Source organism: Aptenodytes patagonicus, chromosome 8 (genome assembly GCF_965638725.1).
Source record: "Aptenodytes patagonicus chromosome 8, bAptPat1.pri.cur, whole genome shotgun sequence".
NCBI lineage: Eukaryota > Metazoa > Chordata > Aves > Sphenisciformes > Spheniscidae > Aptenodytes > Aptenodytes patagonicus.
In genome coordinates, this window is record NC_134956.1 from 4,381,933 (window position 1) to 4,400,847 (window position 18,915).

Consider the following 18,915-nt stretch of genomic DNA (forward strand, 5'->3'; position numbering starts at 1 on the left):
CTTCAAAAATAGGCAGTTGAGGCATATAGTTTAAAAGTTATGTGAAGTTGTTAAGCTTTTAGATGGCAGAAGGGGTCTGAGTGTTATTTAGTGCTTAAATCCCAAGCTCTGAAGATCTGAGGAAAGTGGCAGAGCCACGTTTGGTCATTCTAGTATCTGGAAACAATCCATTTAAATCTAGTATTATATCAGCACTCAATCCTCTGACCTTTCAATGCACACAACAAAGGGACTATAGCAGTAGAGACTCAGCATTATGAACTTACCCAAAACAACTTCATGTGGATATGCTGTCACATTATGTTAGCTCATTTTGAGTTTTGAAAATAAAACAATAAACGTAATTACTGGACGCAATAGCACTTCACAAAGCTGCAAGGAACATTCTAGATACCAATGGGTAAAATTCAGAGTATGCCTGAGATTTTCCTGTTATGCCCATGCAAAGACATTACAAGAAGGAACATGACGACCATATTTGTTGAGACCAGTCTTTTCACACCAGGGAACGAGATGGATACTCTTCATCGGGGAACATTACCTTCTATTCCACTTAAATCCCTCCACTAAGACCGTGTGAGCTAAAGGGGCCACAGAGGAAGTGTGAAGTGAGGCTTGCTTACCTGAAAAAGACAACAGGCTGGAAGGAACCTCAGAGTCCTTTCCCACAGCTTGGGCAGAATATAGCAGACTTAAAAAGTGTGCCTGACGACGTGCCTCCAGTCCCATTTACAATCCTTCACACAGCCTCCACAGACCGCCCACTCCAGTGCTTCAGCTCTTCAAGTGTAGTTCCACTCTCCCCCCCCCACTACCCCATTTAAATCTTTGTTGCAAACTCATCTGATGATGACTTTTTGTGCTATACTTCTTGGATCACAGAGAACAACTGATCACCATCCTCTTTCAGAAACCTTGTATTTAAAGAATCATGTTGCCAGCTGATAGTTTTCTCTTCCAATTCCTTCAGGGTTTTCTTTCCCCCACAGATCACCTTCCCCAAACATTTTATCCTTCCCTTATCTACTGTACTCTCCACAATTTGTCCTTTGCTTTCCCTCCTCTTCCACTTTTTTAAAGGGCAGTGCCCAAAATTAGAAGCTAGCTAAGTGGGCCTTCATGAGCTCTGAGGGTGAGCTCTGAGCTGGTGCATATTACAAAGGGTAATGCCAAACATCCCAGATGAAAAACTTTATAGGACACCATGCTGTCACGTTCATAGTCCGCTATAATCCTACACCCTACCCTAACCCTAATTCCCTCTCTGCCTACTAACCTGCTAACCAAATGATCCCTTATTTTAGGTTTGTACTTTTGACTTTAATTTTCATTAGTAATTCATACGTTTCCTTTTTGATTTGTTCTTCAATGTTTTTGATTAATTTCACCTATTTGTAAACATCAATTTTAATTCCGGTACTGTCCCGCAAAATGCTTGCATCCCCATCTATCCTGGAAGCACTGAAAGTTTTACATGTTTTTCTATTCTAGCATCAACCTGTTAATAAAAAAAATTACACAGAAGAACCAGGCCCAGAATATATTCTCGAGCGACCCATTCCAATTAGATAGTGAATAACTGATAACTCTGAATAGTCTTCTAAACTGGCTGTTCCCTTGAAAATGCTTAATTGTTTTGCAGTCATTTCATCTAGATCAGATTTTTCTTATGAAAACATCATATTAGACCATCTCAAACGCCCTACTGAAGCCACATTTGTGTGTCTCCCCTCTTCTGGTATTCCAGCTAGCCTTTCAAAACCATAAAGTAAGTGGGTTCTCAGTAAAACCTGTCAGCTATTTAATGAAGCCTGTCCTCTATGTACTGTCAAACTCATTTTTTAAAAATCCTGTTCTGACATCTTTCAAAATACCCAGTTAGGCCCTCTTTACCCTCCCACAAAGAAAAGCGATATTGCTTCCCACCCACACACACCATCCAATTCTCTGGGAATTTTTCCTTCTAACAAATTCTCTATGTCAAATGGCAGTAAATCATACGTTACTTCACAGAATTCCTTAAATAGCAAAGAAAGTATTTTCATTGGGCCTAACCAAGTTGAATTCATCTAAATTACCTAAATATTTTCTAGCACGTTCTTATCTTCAGGCATGCACTACTATTTTGAAATTACATAAAACGTCTGATCACAGATAACCTCTTCTGGATAGGCTAAGAAAAAAAAAAGAAAAGAAATTACATGCTTCAGCTTTCTCCAAATCATCTGTTCTTTTCTCTCACTCACTAGGAGAAAGAGACACCTCCTTCTTTATAGGCCTAAAGATAGCAATCATTCTGGTTTGACCAGACAACGGTCATGGAGAAAAGTCCCAACTACCATCTCCATCCATTTTAACTGGAGAACAGTTTTCTGAAGTCAAGTAACAGCTTGCAGAGAACCAAACCTGTTGAACCTAATTTTGAAACAAATCACTATTTAACTCAGAACAACACACTGTCGGTTAAGTTTCTCTAATATGTTAACTTTGCCTTTTGGCAAACATTAAGAAGTCTACAGCTATTTTACACTATGTTGACTAGATGAAATTTCGGTTTCTTCTTTTGGCAAGCTGACACACACACATACGATTTCTTTTCTTGAAGATACTATCCCACAGTAATTCCCCATTAGGCTCTACAGCAAAAGGTACTCAGCAACCTATGTGAAAAACACACACTTACTTAGCTTTTTCTAGAAGTATCTTGAATTTATAAAACCAAGACAGAAATTTCATGATTAACACAAGCTACTGACAGCCAACAGCAACAGAATTTATTTTTCCTGACCTACTTACAAGCTGAAAATACAAGGACCTAAGCATTCAAATTAATAAAGTTAGTACTGTCAAAGTTCAGGAAGGTTTGTAATTCTTTAGAGTGATGGGTCAGAACAATTCATAGTCTCTCTTCACCTGCTCGTATCACTATTCACTATTAAAAAAAAACAACAAAACACACAAAACAAAACAGATGGTATTTACAGACCTTTTAACACCACAGACTTTATTCTTTGCTCAGATAAACTGCCCAACAGACAGAAATTTCAGGAACGAGCAGCAATGCAACACAGTCAATTCATTTATAAAAGCATCTATAAGTGGATCTGTCAAGATGCTATAGATCCACCATCTAAACTTTCCCAGCAGTGGGATATCACAGTAGCTATTTAAGCAATGTTTGGCACTTCAAACAATTTTTTATCAGAGACAAAAATCAGAGATGTTTGTTTCCTGCCCACGTTTTGCACACGTGCATCTGACTTCTGAATTTACAGCCTAGAGCCCTCTATCACTTGTACATTAGTTACAAATCATTCACTAAATACCATGGAATATTTTTAAATTATGATAGATTTCTTAACTCTCTCAGATCCTCCCCCCAATCTAAGAAAGACTGTAGTCTCATTCTCAGGAAAAAAAGGCAGCATAAGTGTTGCTATGAATGAAGCTGGAATTCCATCTGTATTCACAAAAACCAGACAGTTCAAACCATTATTTTTAAATTATCAGTTAACCTTAAGGCAAACATTTCTATCAACGGTGGTGCAATGTCATCTACTCAATTCACATTACATACAAACCAACGCTTATCTCAGACAGCAATCTCCACTTAGAAATTAATTTGGTTCCAAAGGATTGGAACTCAGTTCCAGTGTCTAAGTGGATTTTCCATGCTGTGTAGCAGATGAAATACCAGGGTCCCCTCAATTTTTGAAAATTTATGAAAAGAAGCAGTATTTATGAGTTATGTCAAGTTTTGGACCCTAACTGTCTTCAGAGGTTTTGAATATCCACTAAGCTATTTTTTGCTGGCTTCTTTGGTAAGGAATGAAAATTACCTACACAGTAACTATCTTCAGTTTACATACAGTGAATATAACACATCACCACAAATGCAGGGCTTCTTACAACACGCAATTTGGGGGGGGGGGGAATCGTACCTTGCCAGTGTTTTGTTTAAAAGTTAAATCTACTAGAATGCATTCAAACTTCTGTGCACTAATAATGCATTCCTTGCACAGTAAAAAGTGATGGCCAACTTCAGCAGGTTTTTTAAGAGAACAACTGCAAATCTGCAATCAGAGTATCATTCAGCATTTAGTAAGACAAGACAATCTCTTTTCAAAAGCATTATAAATCTGTTGGAGCATTTTAGTCTGTGCAGTTGGATTTCTATGGAGAAGGAAAGTCATCATTTATTATCAACAATGAGTTTATAATATAAATAATTAAACTCCTCCTGATGTAAAAAGGTATAAAAAGATGCAGTATTTCTCAAAAATATGTATTAAAAAAAAAAAAGGTGGATTAATTCATGTTCTATATCACCGTGGCAGCTACTAAACAATCTCTAGAAAGATATGCCTTTTCTGGTTCCTTCTGGGTGGATACAGGAGCTGGTTTTAAGCCCATACCTGGTAGGAGTCTGTTACCACAAAAAATCGGTTTGCTTAAGCTTCATATTCTGGAATATGGAGTTTAAAATGCACCATACTGTTAAAGATGCTGGTATGGAGCAAATCAAGAGTTCTTGGTTTCTAACTCATGAAAAGATTTATACATGTACATAATCATAAATTATATACAGATGTCCTGGCAGCTGGTGCTGAGCACAGGTGCTCTAAATGCCTGTGGTCCATTCTGCACAGCAGGTGAGAAAGCGATATTCTGCATTAGTAATGGATTCTGCCTGGGGTCGTAAGTGAAAATTCAGTGGAAAAAGCCACAGTTCTGTTCTGTGACAATACAAATACTGAAAATGGAAACCCAAGCAGTCATCACCACACGCAAATCTAGGAAGAGCAATTAGTCTAGTAAGCCTAGAGACCACAGGGTAAGTGTGTATTGGGTAAGCAGATAACTCAGCATAAGGAACAATTAAATTGTGTTTCTCACAACTTTGCTCCTTTCCACCAATCATTATTTTCAGCTGCATGAAATTCCCATTAGTATGCAGAAAATTTTAGGACTTTCTCTTCTAGGCTGTCAGAATCAAGAGGAAAAGAAAGAAATGCCTCTAAACAGATTTTCAGGATAAAAATCATCTAATACGTGATTGACTACAAACGATAACACTTTATGATCTTTCCCCATAGCTTCACAGCAGGAACTGTGATAATACTCTTTCCTTTTCAACATCACACAGGTGTTGGAACTTCACAGTGAATACAGCTAGAAGGGTTGGAAATACCAATCAAGAATATGCCATCCTTCCACCACCCCTCCGAGGTCAGTGAATGGGTGAATTGCTTCACCTGCATTACTCAGCAGCTATGCCTTGGTGCTGACAGAAATGCTTTCTTCTGGCCTTGAATGTTAAGTAAACCTGACACTCCCATGCTGTCTGAAATGGTTCTATTTTGTATTGTGCACGAGCATGGTTTTGTATACAGTTTGTACATAAAACATAGGATAAAATTCCTGTTCCGAATCATGAGATAGACTGTCCAAAAGTCTGGGCAAAAAAGAAATATATAGCAAACAGACAATAGGTCTTACGGTTACAATGGGAGCCTCAACAAATGGACATTCACTTTTAACAGTCGTCCACTAGAAATGAGGAAACTCGAGAGAGAAAGGTTTCAACATAAGGAAGCAGGGAACAAAAATTAAACTGACATCAAGAAGACTGAGTCTGACAGCGAAGCCTCACAGCCGTCTTTGGTGAAGATCTGTAGGACTGTGATTCTACTGAGTCCATTCATTGCAAGACATTAAAAGAAAAACACTGAAAATACTATTCTTACCAAGTCTAATCTGGACATTAAAAAAAAAAGTCATACACAAGAAAGAGGTGGGGAGCAAGTGGGGGGGTAGGTCTAGTGAGAGATCCTGGACTGTTCCTTGTAAGCAGTTTGCATATAACCGTGCCAGGTGGACTCAGGACCTGGAAACACACTCTAGCACATTTAACTTAACTTGAGTATAACCCTAACATACTTAGCAAACTTTCAAAATTTAGGAGTCGTATTGAAATAAGCACAGACACAGAAAACGGAGTCAGAAGGCATCCCCACCCCCAAAAAAAGAATTAATAAGCCTTCTGATGATAATTGAAAGTCATTCAAAATTCACAATGAAAAAGTAATAATCTTGCAGATATAGAACTGTCTCCAAAGAAAACCAGTATCATGCTGAATACTGAATCATTAAGTTTGTTTAGGACTCAAGTCATAAGTTTCTTTAAAACCTCCATCTATATTTTATTGTTGCTCAAATACTTACAAATGCACAGTCATTGAAAGCCACAATTTTCACCATTATATCCAAACAAACGGATCAAATCTGATGCAGAAAACTTCAGAAAAACGGGCTACCCCTTCAGTGCCTAAGTACAGGATTTGATGCCCAGGGATAGGCATCCAAATATTTACACCTTTACTCATTTAGTAAGTAAACGAAAGCTGAACATTAGTGAGAGATTTGAACCTACAGGATGGAGAAAAATGGAAGGCTCAAACCCTAATTTTGACATATATAAGCACTCGAAACTTTCCCAAATCCTCCTCCCAAAAATCCAGACATAGATGTCTAGGAGAAACCAAGTTATACAGTCCAAGTTGCATTAATAGCTCAGATGTTTAAACTTACTCCTGTAGTCAATGCAGAGTGAAAACTGACTTCACAGACCACCTCTCACTTCACCATAACATTGCAAAAATCAGAGATAAAAAATGGCAATCATTAACAGGTAGAATCTTAAAAACCTGGTGAATATAAAGCTAAAAATTCTACTTTTCTTACAAAGTAAACATTTTCTTCTCATGAACTGGCCAAGTTCAGGCTAGATTCCAGTTTTCTTGTTTAAGGTACTGCATACATAGAGCACAAATACCTCAGTCTTCAGTATTAATTTTCATAGAATCATAGAATCATAGAATCATTGAGGTGGGAAAAGACCTCTAAGATCATCGAGTCCAACCGTCAACCCAACACCACCATGCCCACTAAACCATGTCCCTAAGTGCCTCATCTACTCGTCTTTTAAATACTTCCAGGGATGGGGACTCCACCACTTCCCTGGGCAGCCTGTTCCAATGTTTCACCACTCTTTCAGTAAAGAAATTTTTCCTTACATCCAATCCAAACCTCCCCTGGCGCAACTTGAGGCCATTTCCTCTCGTCCTGTCACTAGTTACTTGGGAGAAGGATTAAATTTTGCACGTTTCTTCACATCCCAGTGAAGCAAAGTGAATGACAGCAAATGATCTGCAGTCTAACGGGTAAAGCAAGAGCGGGGGGAAAGCCACAGATCAGATTACATACATTCTGACAGCATCAAAGAATCAGGTGCAAATTATACACAAATACAAATAACACAAAGCTTGGCACTACAGTCAAACATGACATGAGTAAATATTTGACACTTTGAAATGACAAGCTGTGAAACAGAAAAAAGTATCTAAACTAAATGCAGCAAAGCCCCTCTAATTTCATTGATAATGAAGGCAGGAAAAGTACAATTAAAATTAACGTAGGCAAAAAAAGGTTGTCACAATTTAAATCCTGTAACTCTAATCCTTGTCAGAAGGCTGGGAAAAAACTCCACATTCATGATTTTCCTGATACAATATTGCTGGCCTTTCACCCTGAAATATTTTAGTTCAAACACCATCTAATTCCAAAAATTTTCATCAAAAACCACAGTCTGTATGTCTCAGCATGCACTAGACGTGACTTGAGCTTGTGAAGGGAAATGGGTTCCAGTAAAAGCAAGAGGGGAAAGATGAAGCTGACAAGACAGTATCAAGAAAAGACAAGAAAGTTTTTCCCTTTCTACATCCAGGAGAAAAAAAAAACATACAAACACATGCCTTCACACAGGTTTTGGAGCCAGCACGTTTAGACTCGGTGAAGGGATAAGCCTACAACTAAATTAGTTCCAACTGGGGAAGGACTGTGCGATGCTTTGTGCATACCACAAAAAGGAGCAGCGTCTTTCAAGCACGCGCGAACACCGCTGTGGTATCCAGAAGGAGGGTAAACACAATGCCTGCATTTTTAAAAGTAAGTTTGAGATGACAAATTACTCGACCAACTGCAGTAGTTATAGTAATGTCTAAAGCATCTTAGGAAATCAGTACATAACATTAAAGAAAAGCACAAATCATGTTATGAAATTTAAGTAGGAAAATGTTTAGTGGATCAAGCACCCGTTTCCTAAAACATATGAAAGACAAGCAAAGTTCTAACTTCCAAGAATAATCTAGTTTTAAATGCATAATTTATCAGCTTTATAAAACAAAAAAGAGCAACAAGAATATCTAGACAAGTCTTTCTGCTTTTTGATAAGACTTGTCATATAAATGACTGACAGCGTTAATATACAGAATTAACTTTGCTGAAGCCATACCAAGCAATAAAAGGTCATAAAAATGCATAGTAGCCTATTTAATCATAACTTCTTTAATTTTATGCTAGCTCTGGAAATTAAACTTTTAATAGCTGTAGTAGTAACATGCATATGAAAATATTCTTATAGCTCCTTTTTCCTGGTGAGCATCTTTTGCTGGCCTCTACAGTCTTTGTCCAGGAAGAAAAAGATCTTAGAATAAAAAAGTGAGAAGACTAATATTATCAAAGTGTGTAACAGAGTAGACAGAGATAGTGATGCCTTAAAATAACAAAGGCTCACAGTCTCATGTAAAACAAATATATATTTACAGACACTCCATACACAAGAGGGCAGGAACTGTCACAATCTGTTAAACTTAATAGAAAATTACCTGCCTCTGCTCTGCATCTGCAGGTAACTCCATGCTTTACAAAATGTACAAAACAGTTTATTAGTATGGATAGGCCCATGGCATGACATCATGCACATAAATATAACTTGCGGGACAAAACATACAGAAATTATTCCACTTTAACCCAGTTTTCCACCAGTGCTGGTAAATCTGTAATTGCATCTGGCAGCTTCGTATTTAACCCAACAGACTAAATCACTATAGCTGGTCAGTACGGCAACAGAGCACATGTTTAAGTGAACCTGTTATCCCATAACCCTCACTGTTACGGTTTTATTACAATGCTTGACAGCTGAAATATATTTCATTTTTTAAAAGAGAGTCATAATTCCAATTACCCTCCAAATTAGTTATCTTTTCAGTAGACAGTTTTTGGATAATGCTATCCAAATTAAGGATTTTGCATTTTTTTCTTCAAAGGTGCACATGGTGACTTTACACAGATTCATTACTTGAAAATAAATATGGAACCAAGTGAATCCCAAGTGAAATGGTGTACGTACTAGAATATATATTTGGAAAGGGTAAAGAAGATTACTGGCACTTTTCCTGCATTTTGTTAAGAGAATTTGTTAGTGGACAAAAAGAGAAGACGGTACTAAAGAAATCTTAGCAAAATACAGTGCCAAGCATTGAAGTTAGTTAAACGATAGAAGATTTTTCATAAGCCCAGGAAAAAACCTCCCAAAATAGGGGAGGTTCATTATTTTAATGAACCGCAGTAAAGGAATTCCATATGTATTATCTTCAGCACCATCTCAATTTAGAGGACTAAAATGGTGGGAATCTTTCACATCACAAGGTGAGTTTTTTAGAACTACTGAACTAAGCACACATTAAACAAATTAATCCCTACAGCATACTCTGGGTGAAAAGACTGCTTATATTTCCAGTTACACTGAAGAAAAAAAGAAAGATACACAAATTATGTGCTTGTCAGCATCTCTCTAGTCAGATGCATCATTCTCTATTGTTCACAGCGGAAAAATCCCCACCAACACCTGTAACCCTGTCATTGCTCATCCTGTCAAATCCAAGATGTCAGGTAATACTTCCCCCACTATTCCAGTAACACTAAGCTTTTTCCAACTAATACACAGTAACGGCAAGTCAGCCTTCACTGATGCTCTACAGAAAAAAATAATTTCAAAAAATAGCAGAAAGAAAACGTAACAGAGAACAGTGTCAAAAACCTTCACATCAGCTTCTATGTGTGTGCTTACTATTGAGCATTCATCACCACTGTATCTAAATGCCTATCACAAATACATAGATCAAATTATAACCTCTAATTAAGCACTTCATGTCTAAGTAAAAAATGTATTTTGTGTACTCTGGCTTATCTGTAAAACGGGAAAACTTTCTTTCATATTGATGAATAAGAGGTTTCAGCATTCCCCCTATCAAAAAAAAAAAAAACCCAAACCCAACATCTGAATTGTCACACTGAAGTTAAACATTCTATGGAAAGGAATTTAAACCTCTTTTCTTGATTTTAAATAAAATGTCTGGGAAATTTGCCAGGTCTTTAAAATATCTCCCAATGTAAGAACGGGGGGAAAAACAGACAGAAAAATCATTTAAAAAAATACTATTTTTACAATCCTTTAAAAAAGACTGGTGACAGTAAGTTTACCTGACGTAGTGTGTTTTGCAGCTATTTGTTTTAGATGCTCTTAATTAACATAGAATTATTTATGCAATTAGGTCTTAAGCAGTCAAGGAAGATAAATTGAAGAACTCTCAACACGGCAAATTCTGCAGACTGGAAGTGGTCAATCAGATTCCGGGTGCAAAGGACAAACCCAGAGGAAAATCAAAGTGTTCACAAAAGTGACATTCCTCCACATCGTTCTAAACATTATTTACATCTCACTGAATCTGAAGCACTCTCAGAGAGGAGGTACAGCTAAGAAAGTCAAAACAAAGTAATCCATCACATTAGATATACCTAGGATATGAAAAGTTCTACCTGATTAAACCAAAGAATAAATATCAGAGGGATGCAGCAGTATTTCTGACTGCTTTGAAATTAAAGGCACAAACTGTATTTGAAAGATGCTTTCAGATTCCAAATACCTCCTCATAATATTTCACCAAAATATCCTCCATGTACATCTACCACAGTGAATACTGCCAGCTGTACCACAGGCACTGCTGTACGACAACCACAGGTTCCTTTTCAATTCACCATCATTCACAATCTAATAGGAAGTCAGGTAAGAACATTCTGTAACATTTAAACAAATTAAAAACCTTAGGTGACTTCATGTTTGTCAACATACTCTGTCTTCTGGCCACGCAGAAATTAGTAGTGGTGGCACAGGTGCTGTATTTAACGCTTAACAGGGCTACATGTTCCCATACGTGTCTGTACAGTCCAGAGAGCCATAAGAACAACTATTTATCAAATAGTTTTTTAAGCGTCTGGTAAGCTTTAAGTAAATTATTTGAACACAAAAGTATAAAGCAAACATATCTAACTGAAAAAGCAGAGATTACTACACAATTAAACTTCTTTCCAGCATATGGCAGTAGTACACATGGGCAAACAAATGCAATCTGTTTGAACCAGTTGCTCTCAAAAGCTTTCCCCATTTCCTTGATGATAACAGCCACTGTTTCACATACTAAGAAACCTGGAACCTCCTTTCATCACTGCAGTTCTCTCCAAAGCAACTGTAGATACAATGTCAGCACGGACCATCAGGAACTAGAAGTCAGATCAAGCACAGTGAGCTTAATTTCTTGTGGCCGACAGGTTTCATAGCTATCTCAAGACAACCCTTGTCACTCTCGCACAATTTATGCTCATACACGTTTACAGGATTTGTTGATAATGTTAGATAGAATTGAAAGATGGCAGAAGACTGATGTTATCTGATGAGTTTCACTCATCACGACTCATCATTTTGCTGAGGCAGTCCCAGAAGTTCTCTGTTCTCTAGCACCACACATCTTACCTATATAACCTGTTTTCTCACATTGGCTCGGATTTAGCATGTCTCACAGCAAATTTCTTGTAAGCAAGTGCCAGAAAAGGTGTGGGGGAGAAAATTTTCACATCTTGTGTGTTTTGATCTTTCTTATTTTAAAGAACTAATTCAAGGATATATCTGCCAATTAACTTAGGAGACCTGATCTGTCTAAATAACCATTCCTGTCAGGGAGCATCACACGCCGTGTTCTCTCTTAGCTGCCATTACATCCGTTCAGCCTATGGTTCACTGCTGTCGTCTTAACAAGGCCTACCCTACTTTCGCCTCTGACCACATCAAGCATTTATGGATGGTTGCGTTACACAGTTGTGTATAGTTGGACCTATGTTCTTTTCCTGCAGTTTGGTTTTCTTAATATTGAAGTGCCCAAACATCTACGTGGCGTCCTAGAACTCTTTTGTTTCTATGGGATTTGCACATCTTTACACTGGTACCCAACAATTTTATGTGTTTCCTTTCAGTATGAGAAAGATTTCTCAAACTTCACCTAGATAAACCTCAGCACGTTTCACTGTTGAATTTAACTCTGACTCTATATAGGTAACCTGAACTGCAGCACATGCCTCTTTCCTGTACTTTTCACCTTTATTATAATACATGCTACATATGTTGACAGCAACCAATGAGTCCTATAGTTCTCTGATTAGAGACAGTCAAGTCTACTTGCTTATTTCTAAAGACAGCCATGTGGAAAACTTCTCCCTTTTTTCCCCTCACTCAAACTTGGATAGGAAATAAATAATTAAAAAAAAGAAGTAATTTTTTTTTTTTAATTACAACCTTTATAGGTAGTAAAAAAACTAAAAGGTTGGGTTTTGGTTTTTTGGTTTTGTTTTTTTTTTTTAAAGTACCTCTTCTGGGGGTGGGGGTAATTCCTTCCAGATTTGGTATTTTTCTACCAGGTTGGTTTCTAGGTGACTAAGGTCACACCATCTTACTCTTTATGGAATCAGCTTTTCAATTCTTGGCCTTCAGCAAGCTCCCAAGAGTTTCACTTTTTCACTTCATTTCTATGCCCTCTATCTCCCTTTAAAATGGAAATCAGCTTGTAATTTTAGTCTTCCTTCTGACAAAGGCAGGACCATCGCAACATGCAAACGAAATCATTAACAGAAGACACTGTCTTTTCACACAGGGATGCATCCTTTAACTCTCATTTTACAAGCTTTATGAGCTATTCAATATTTTACCAGAAAAAGCGAATGATGTTTTTATCTTAGTGTCCTTCTCCTTTCAACAACCACCAGTGACAGTCTTTTCTCCACTTCCATGTCTTCCTGAGCATGTCCATTTGTCACAGGCTTCACAGTCTGGAGCTAGAACTCCTTCTGACCTTTGCCCCTTCACTTGAAAATGTTCAGCTGACCTGGCTCACTGAACTACCTCTGTAAAGTCCTTAAGAAACAAAGTTATCCTACTCGTCCTAACTTTGACAATTGCTTAAGGCATTTCCCTCCTGTCACTCACTCAGTCTCCGCAATGTCTCAGTTAAACTGAAGTCCCTCCCTCGGCCTTTGCAGAGCTGGCATTGCACTTCAGCCCTTTTCTCCTACCCTCAAGGTCACTACAATCTACACGGGATTAGTCAGTAAAATGTCTTCATGAGGGCTGCACACTGGAAGGAGTAGCTGAAAAAGTATTAAGAAATGATGTGCTTCAAGTCTCCAGAGAACACATCCAGAGGATCCAAGTAGGAGACTATTTTGCTAAAATTGTATCAAAGTTCAGGCTTCTAATTATAATAGGTATAATAAATGGCTGTCTTCATGCCAGATAGCTCCTTATAACTATTATAAACCTACCATTATTTTCATTTTATGCTCTACGGAGAAGCTGAGACCTGTCACACCCAGCTCTGTGTTTGAGCTCAAACAGCTGTTCTCCAATAGAAATGGTTCATCAGTTCCCACTCCCCAGACACCCCAGGAAAGACAGCAACTTATAACATTTAACTGAAGTCTGAAATCCCCTCACACTCCAGGAGGTCAAATTAAAGTCAGTCATTTATACAAATCATACAGAAAGCAGAGAGAGTCGGCTGAATTTTAATTAAAATGAATGGCTGTGTAGGCAGGATGAGCTGAGCCGTTCCTTGTCACCTGTTTTGCTGAACACAGAAGGCAGTACAGCATGTACCATCCATTTAAACAAAAGAAGCAGAAACACGTTCAAAATATTCCCCCAAGAAAGACAGTAGCAAGAAAAACAATCCTTAGTTGTATTCAACCTTCAGAAAATACTCCCTAAATACCACACAACACTATGTTGAAGTTCCCGCTCAGTTCAGTTAGACTACATAACCTCTATATGACATTGTAAACCACTCTTTACTACATATCAGAAAATGAACATACACATTACACGCATGCCTCTCTTGGCATCTACTTCTACAAAAAGTTACCAGAATAATAGGAAGCCCTAACACTACCTCAGCAAACTTGAACATTGTGAGGTTGAAGATCTTAATTCCAGTACAGCTTTCTCTGCTACAGGAATAAGCGTGGCCTTGAATAATTTCTGACTACAGTTTGCACAGCAAAGCGTGAAAACTGCTATATAATGGCAATTTCTAAAAAGAAGGATGCAGAATTAATGCAAATTATAAAATCTATGCAACCTTTAGTTAGGAGAAAAAACGCTACCACACCTTGGCAGTTGTTGCAGTGTTGACATAGTCCGGTTTCTCATGTATTTTAGGAACATCTTCGTCTCCCTAAAACTCAATGATGAGAAGTCAACCAAAAGCACTGCAGGACACCATCCAGAGCCAAGGTAATATTCTACATGACTTTTGATCAAGCCGTAACTTCTTGGTAGCTTCGTCGCAAGCTCTAGGGATGGGTCAGAACACTCATCCTCACAGATGAGATGGGAAGTGGCAACGTTATTACTAGTCACTAACCTTGTTTCTGGGAGCTCCCTACTGCCATTTTGGACTTAACATTCAGCATTCGCTGTATTTTGTGGAGGGCTACCAGCTGTTGCTCTCAGAGATCTCTAAAGTACCTTTTGTAGGAGAAGGGATAGAAATGCTTTGTGTTTCATGGGGATGAGTTGACAAACTCTTAAAATTTAGCAAGAAGCAGAGAATGTCACTGAGCAATTTTTGTTGGCCAAACCGATTCTATGTTTTGGTCTTACTTAGAACTAAGTATTAAAAGCACTATTAAATTAAATAAGTAAAACAAGACAAAAACCAAGGGATTAATTCCTCTACCCCTACTTTCTTATTACAGTATATGGCCATTTTGTGCACACAGTCATCTGTCAAGTCTCAGAGCACAAACAATCTTTTAGCTTAACATGGCCAAAAATATCCGTTACAGGAGAAAAATCGTATCAGAAAGTTATTTTTTCCTACTGAAAGAATGGCAGGCATGTGCATATAAATATATATTATAGATAGATGGATAGATATATAAAACTGCATAGCTCTGCAACCTCCTCCACCTAGACTGCAGCATTGGCAGCAGGCTAAAGGTTCTCAGCATAAGTAGCAGATTCTGTCGCTGCAAAGCTTGCTTTGATTTTGATCATGAAAAGAAGTTTGATAAAGCAGTCAGTAAAAGGTCAACATTACCATATTACAACAACTATAGCCACATTTTTCCCTCTCGACAGAAATAAACGTAAACCTTGCTTCACTGGTGAACATTTCAGCCATTTAGCTATGGCAAGTTATAATGTAGTGCATTTTGTATTTTCATCTACCGAGTGCAAAGGTACTTTCTAAGGAAAATATCATAAGACATCTATAAATCCTTAAAGAAAATAGGTCTTAGTTTATTTCTTCCATATTTAAAACAATAAAACAAAGCAACCAACCACATCTCCCTCTATGTAATGCTTCACCTTGATGAATAATACCTGTTCCAGGAAAAAAAAAATTTTAAAAAGGAAAAAAAAAAAGAAAATAAGATTGCCTGACTTTCCTCTAAAAAGACTAACCTGCTAATGCCAAATTCTCTCCGTATATCCCTACCAGTGTGGTAGCATGATCACAGGAATGTTCAGTAATGTCAAACACAGGTCTGTGCATGTTTGAGCACAAAAACGTTTCTAAGTGCATGGTAAGGAAAGAATTAATTCCACTTAATAGCACTAGGTATATTTTGATGAATGTTTTAAGAGAAGCTAACATTAAAAAGGTCAGTCAGAAATAAATGGAACATTAAGTAAATAACCTCTTAAAATAATACGATAGATTAATTTATTAAAAATAAACTTTAAAATAGATCACTTTTCTGACTACTGCACTTGCTTTTCCTGGCAAGGGAAATGGGAATAATTAATGGATTTGGCTGCTTCTCTCCAGGGATGAAGATAATCGATCTGTGGGGGAAGGCCTTTATCTAGCACAGAGATAGCACTGGTACAGCAGATTGGGAGGCGAGGGGAGATCTTTTGCTGGCATACCTCCAGAGCTGCTTATCAGCTCCTACCGCTCAAACTAACTCAGCTGCAGGTATTTGAAATACTGGTAAGGTTGCCAATGATAATACTCTTTCTTCTATGAACTAGAATGAAGGTGGCGGGGGAGGGGATGGTCCCCTATTATTATTACAATAAGCAAAGCCTCAGAATCCATCCAGAAGCAATAAATGGACTACTTGTTCCTTTCTGGCAAGTGCAGCTCTTTAAACCCAGGACATTCTTTTTGTTCACATATTACATAGTTACGGTAAGTGTACAATCATTGGCCTGACAACACATGAACTGCAGGTTTATCAGAATGAAAAGGGGTTTTTTTAGTTATTTATTTTACAGTTGCTCAGTTCATTATCTACGCCACAGTTGAGTAGTTCTTGAAACATAAACCTCGTTTTCAGTGTATGAGAGATGCAAGTTAATTCATTACTGCAGACAGCTAGTAGTGCGATTAAAACCTCTAACCTTTCTGTGTCTTCTGTAGCCCCAAAGTCTATACAAACACCTCTATGAGTGGTCATTTAAGAAACCTAATTCTCAATAGTTCTACAAATAAGTAGTTTCCACATCAAATTAATAACATTTTCATTTTCTGGAACAAACTAAACAGGGACTATTTATATTTTTTCCCAATGCTTCATGACTTAGGATTAAAAAAAAAAAAAAAAAATTCTATCAGACCAAAACAAGCTCAAAACTCACACTTTGTGTGTCTGATCCTCTGACAGAAAGAGATGAAGATAGAAGGTGATATTATCTAATAATGTTGTATTAAAAAAAAAAAAAAAAAATCATGTGGCATCACTCAAAATAGCATGTGAGTTAAGAACCTTCGAGAACACACAGAAACTCGCAGGTTTCCCAAAGTCATTTTAAGAAAAATTAAAACACCTTGGAAGGAATAAGTTTCTCCAGCAGACTAGAAACCTCCTTCCTCGGAGGACATAATTCAGCTTATTAAAGTCACCATACAAGCTGCCTGGAACCCAATCAGAAGAGTAGCAATTAGCTTAATAAACACTAACATAAGCAGCCTAGATTTTCACAGGAAGTTGAAGTGTTGATCTCTTTTCCAAATCACCACATAGTTTTTCTTTAAAAAGAGAACAGGGGGAGGAGAGTGTGACAAAATTTCATCTATCACCAAAAAATAACCTGTATTGCTGTTGTCAATCACATGGGTGTTGATAAACTCATTATTTCAAATTAGCACAAACAACAAAAAGCTCTTAAGAAAAATCGACTCCTACTGGTTTGTCAGAAATATGGTGACTTAAAGACTACCGTGGAAAAGAAAACAGACATGATCTAACTGATGTAAACAAGTGTTTACTTAGGAAAGGTCAAGTCCTCAGTCCATACAATGTTGAGAACAGCAATGGCTGAAAGTATCAAAGTTTTTGAAAGGAAACATAATGGGAGGAGGGGGTGTTCTTCAGTACTTAGTCCATATTACAGGTTAAATTCTGGAAGAAAACAAACAGAAAGCAAACACAAAAGAAGTGATCAGCAATACATTATTGCTCATTTCAAACACACAAAAGTAATCCTTTTCATTTACCTTATCATCTCTGACCCCCTATTTTATACTAAACTTTTGGACTACACATTTTGTTTCTCAGCCTTATTTCAGAAGCATGTGAGAAAACTTCATTTTCTTAAGATGTAGTTGGTAGTGTCATTAAACCTATTGTTTCTAATATCTTTCAGTAGCAGGTAAGTAATTTAGCATCACAGAGCTAAAAACCAAAGTTTAGCCTATCATTTATTCTTGTAGTACACCATAACTACATGTTCAAATCTTACTGTTCTTCCAGTGAATGTTTCGGCAAATTAAATTCCAAGTTACACCTACTTTTTCTTTCTTTTTAGAAGTAATTAGAATAGGGGAAAAACATCCTAAAGTAAAATATAATTTTAAGTCTAGATCTTGACACTAATAAATTGGTTAATTTGGGGCTAGAGAGAAAATTTATTTCTGACCTATATAAGCATGAGTTCTGGAAAGGAATTTCAAACCATCCTCATACAGTTCCTCCTGTTTGCAGTGTGATTAGATCAAGTGGTATGCAATACTGCATACAGATTTTATTCCCCACTTCACCCTCATGATACACAAACGCACATGATTTTACCTCACATCTCTGGTCCTTCCTTCCCTTTCCTACATGTAGTTCTCTCACAATCCACGCTTCGGTGCACGATTTACACCACTGCAACACAACTGCCGTGACACAGCTGCAGCGCACTCCCATTTCACACAGAGTCAAGGTTAAAAAAATTGGCTGGACTCGTATACATATTAAACACAGTAGGCATCTGCACTGCTACACACTGTAAAAGGCTCAAAGGTCAACACATCAGCACTCTAAAACCAAAGGAATTACCAAGTGTCTATCAGCGCAACTGATCTGCTAGTCAGCGAACCGGCTATTTCAAGAACACTAGTCAAATACTGATCACAGAATAGAAATGAAGATATATTAACTATAAGCTTAAAATCTGAAAAAAGGATATACTGCAAGTTACACATTCAGCAACATTATACCTTCTCAGCTGAAAGCAGTCTAAACAAAGTCATTGAAAAACATACCTTTTCAACTACTTAAATCATCTTCATTTAATGGCTGTACCAGTAATCATTAAGTGCTTTATGAAACTTTGAAGCATAGGGACAAAGTTCGGTTCAAATAATCATTCATCTCCTAATAAGCTGAGTAAGTATTCCATTCAAACAACTA

General features: G+C 37.4%; 1 protein-coding gene across 10 annotated transcripts in view; it reads right to left on the minus strand.

Moving 5' to 3' along the window:
- ATP2B2 (ATPase plasma membrane Ca2+ transporting 2) overlaps positions 1 to 18,915 on the minus strand; it is a 446,707-nt gene that overhangs the window by 375,584 nt on the left and 52,208 nt on the right. Inside the window, exon 1 of one of the 10 annotated variants that reach the window (XM_076346012.1) lies at positions 624 to 642. The exons of the other annotated variants lie outside the window; for them this stretch is intronic. The gene's annotated coding sequence lies outside the window, so the exon portion shown is untranslated. Of the gene's footprint in view, positions 1 to 623; positions 643 to 18,915 lie in introns of those variants that run through there. 10 annotated transcript variants of the gene reach the window in all.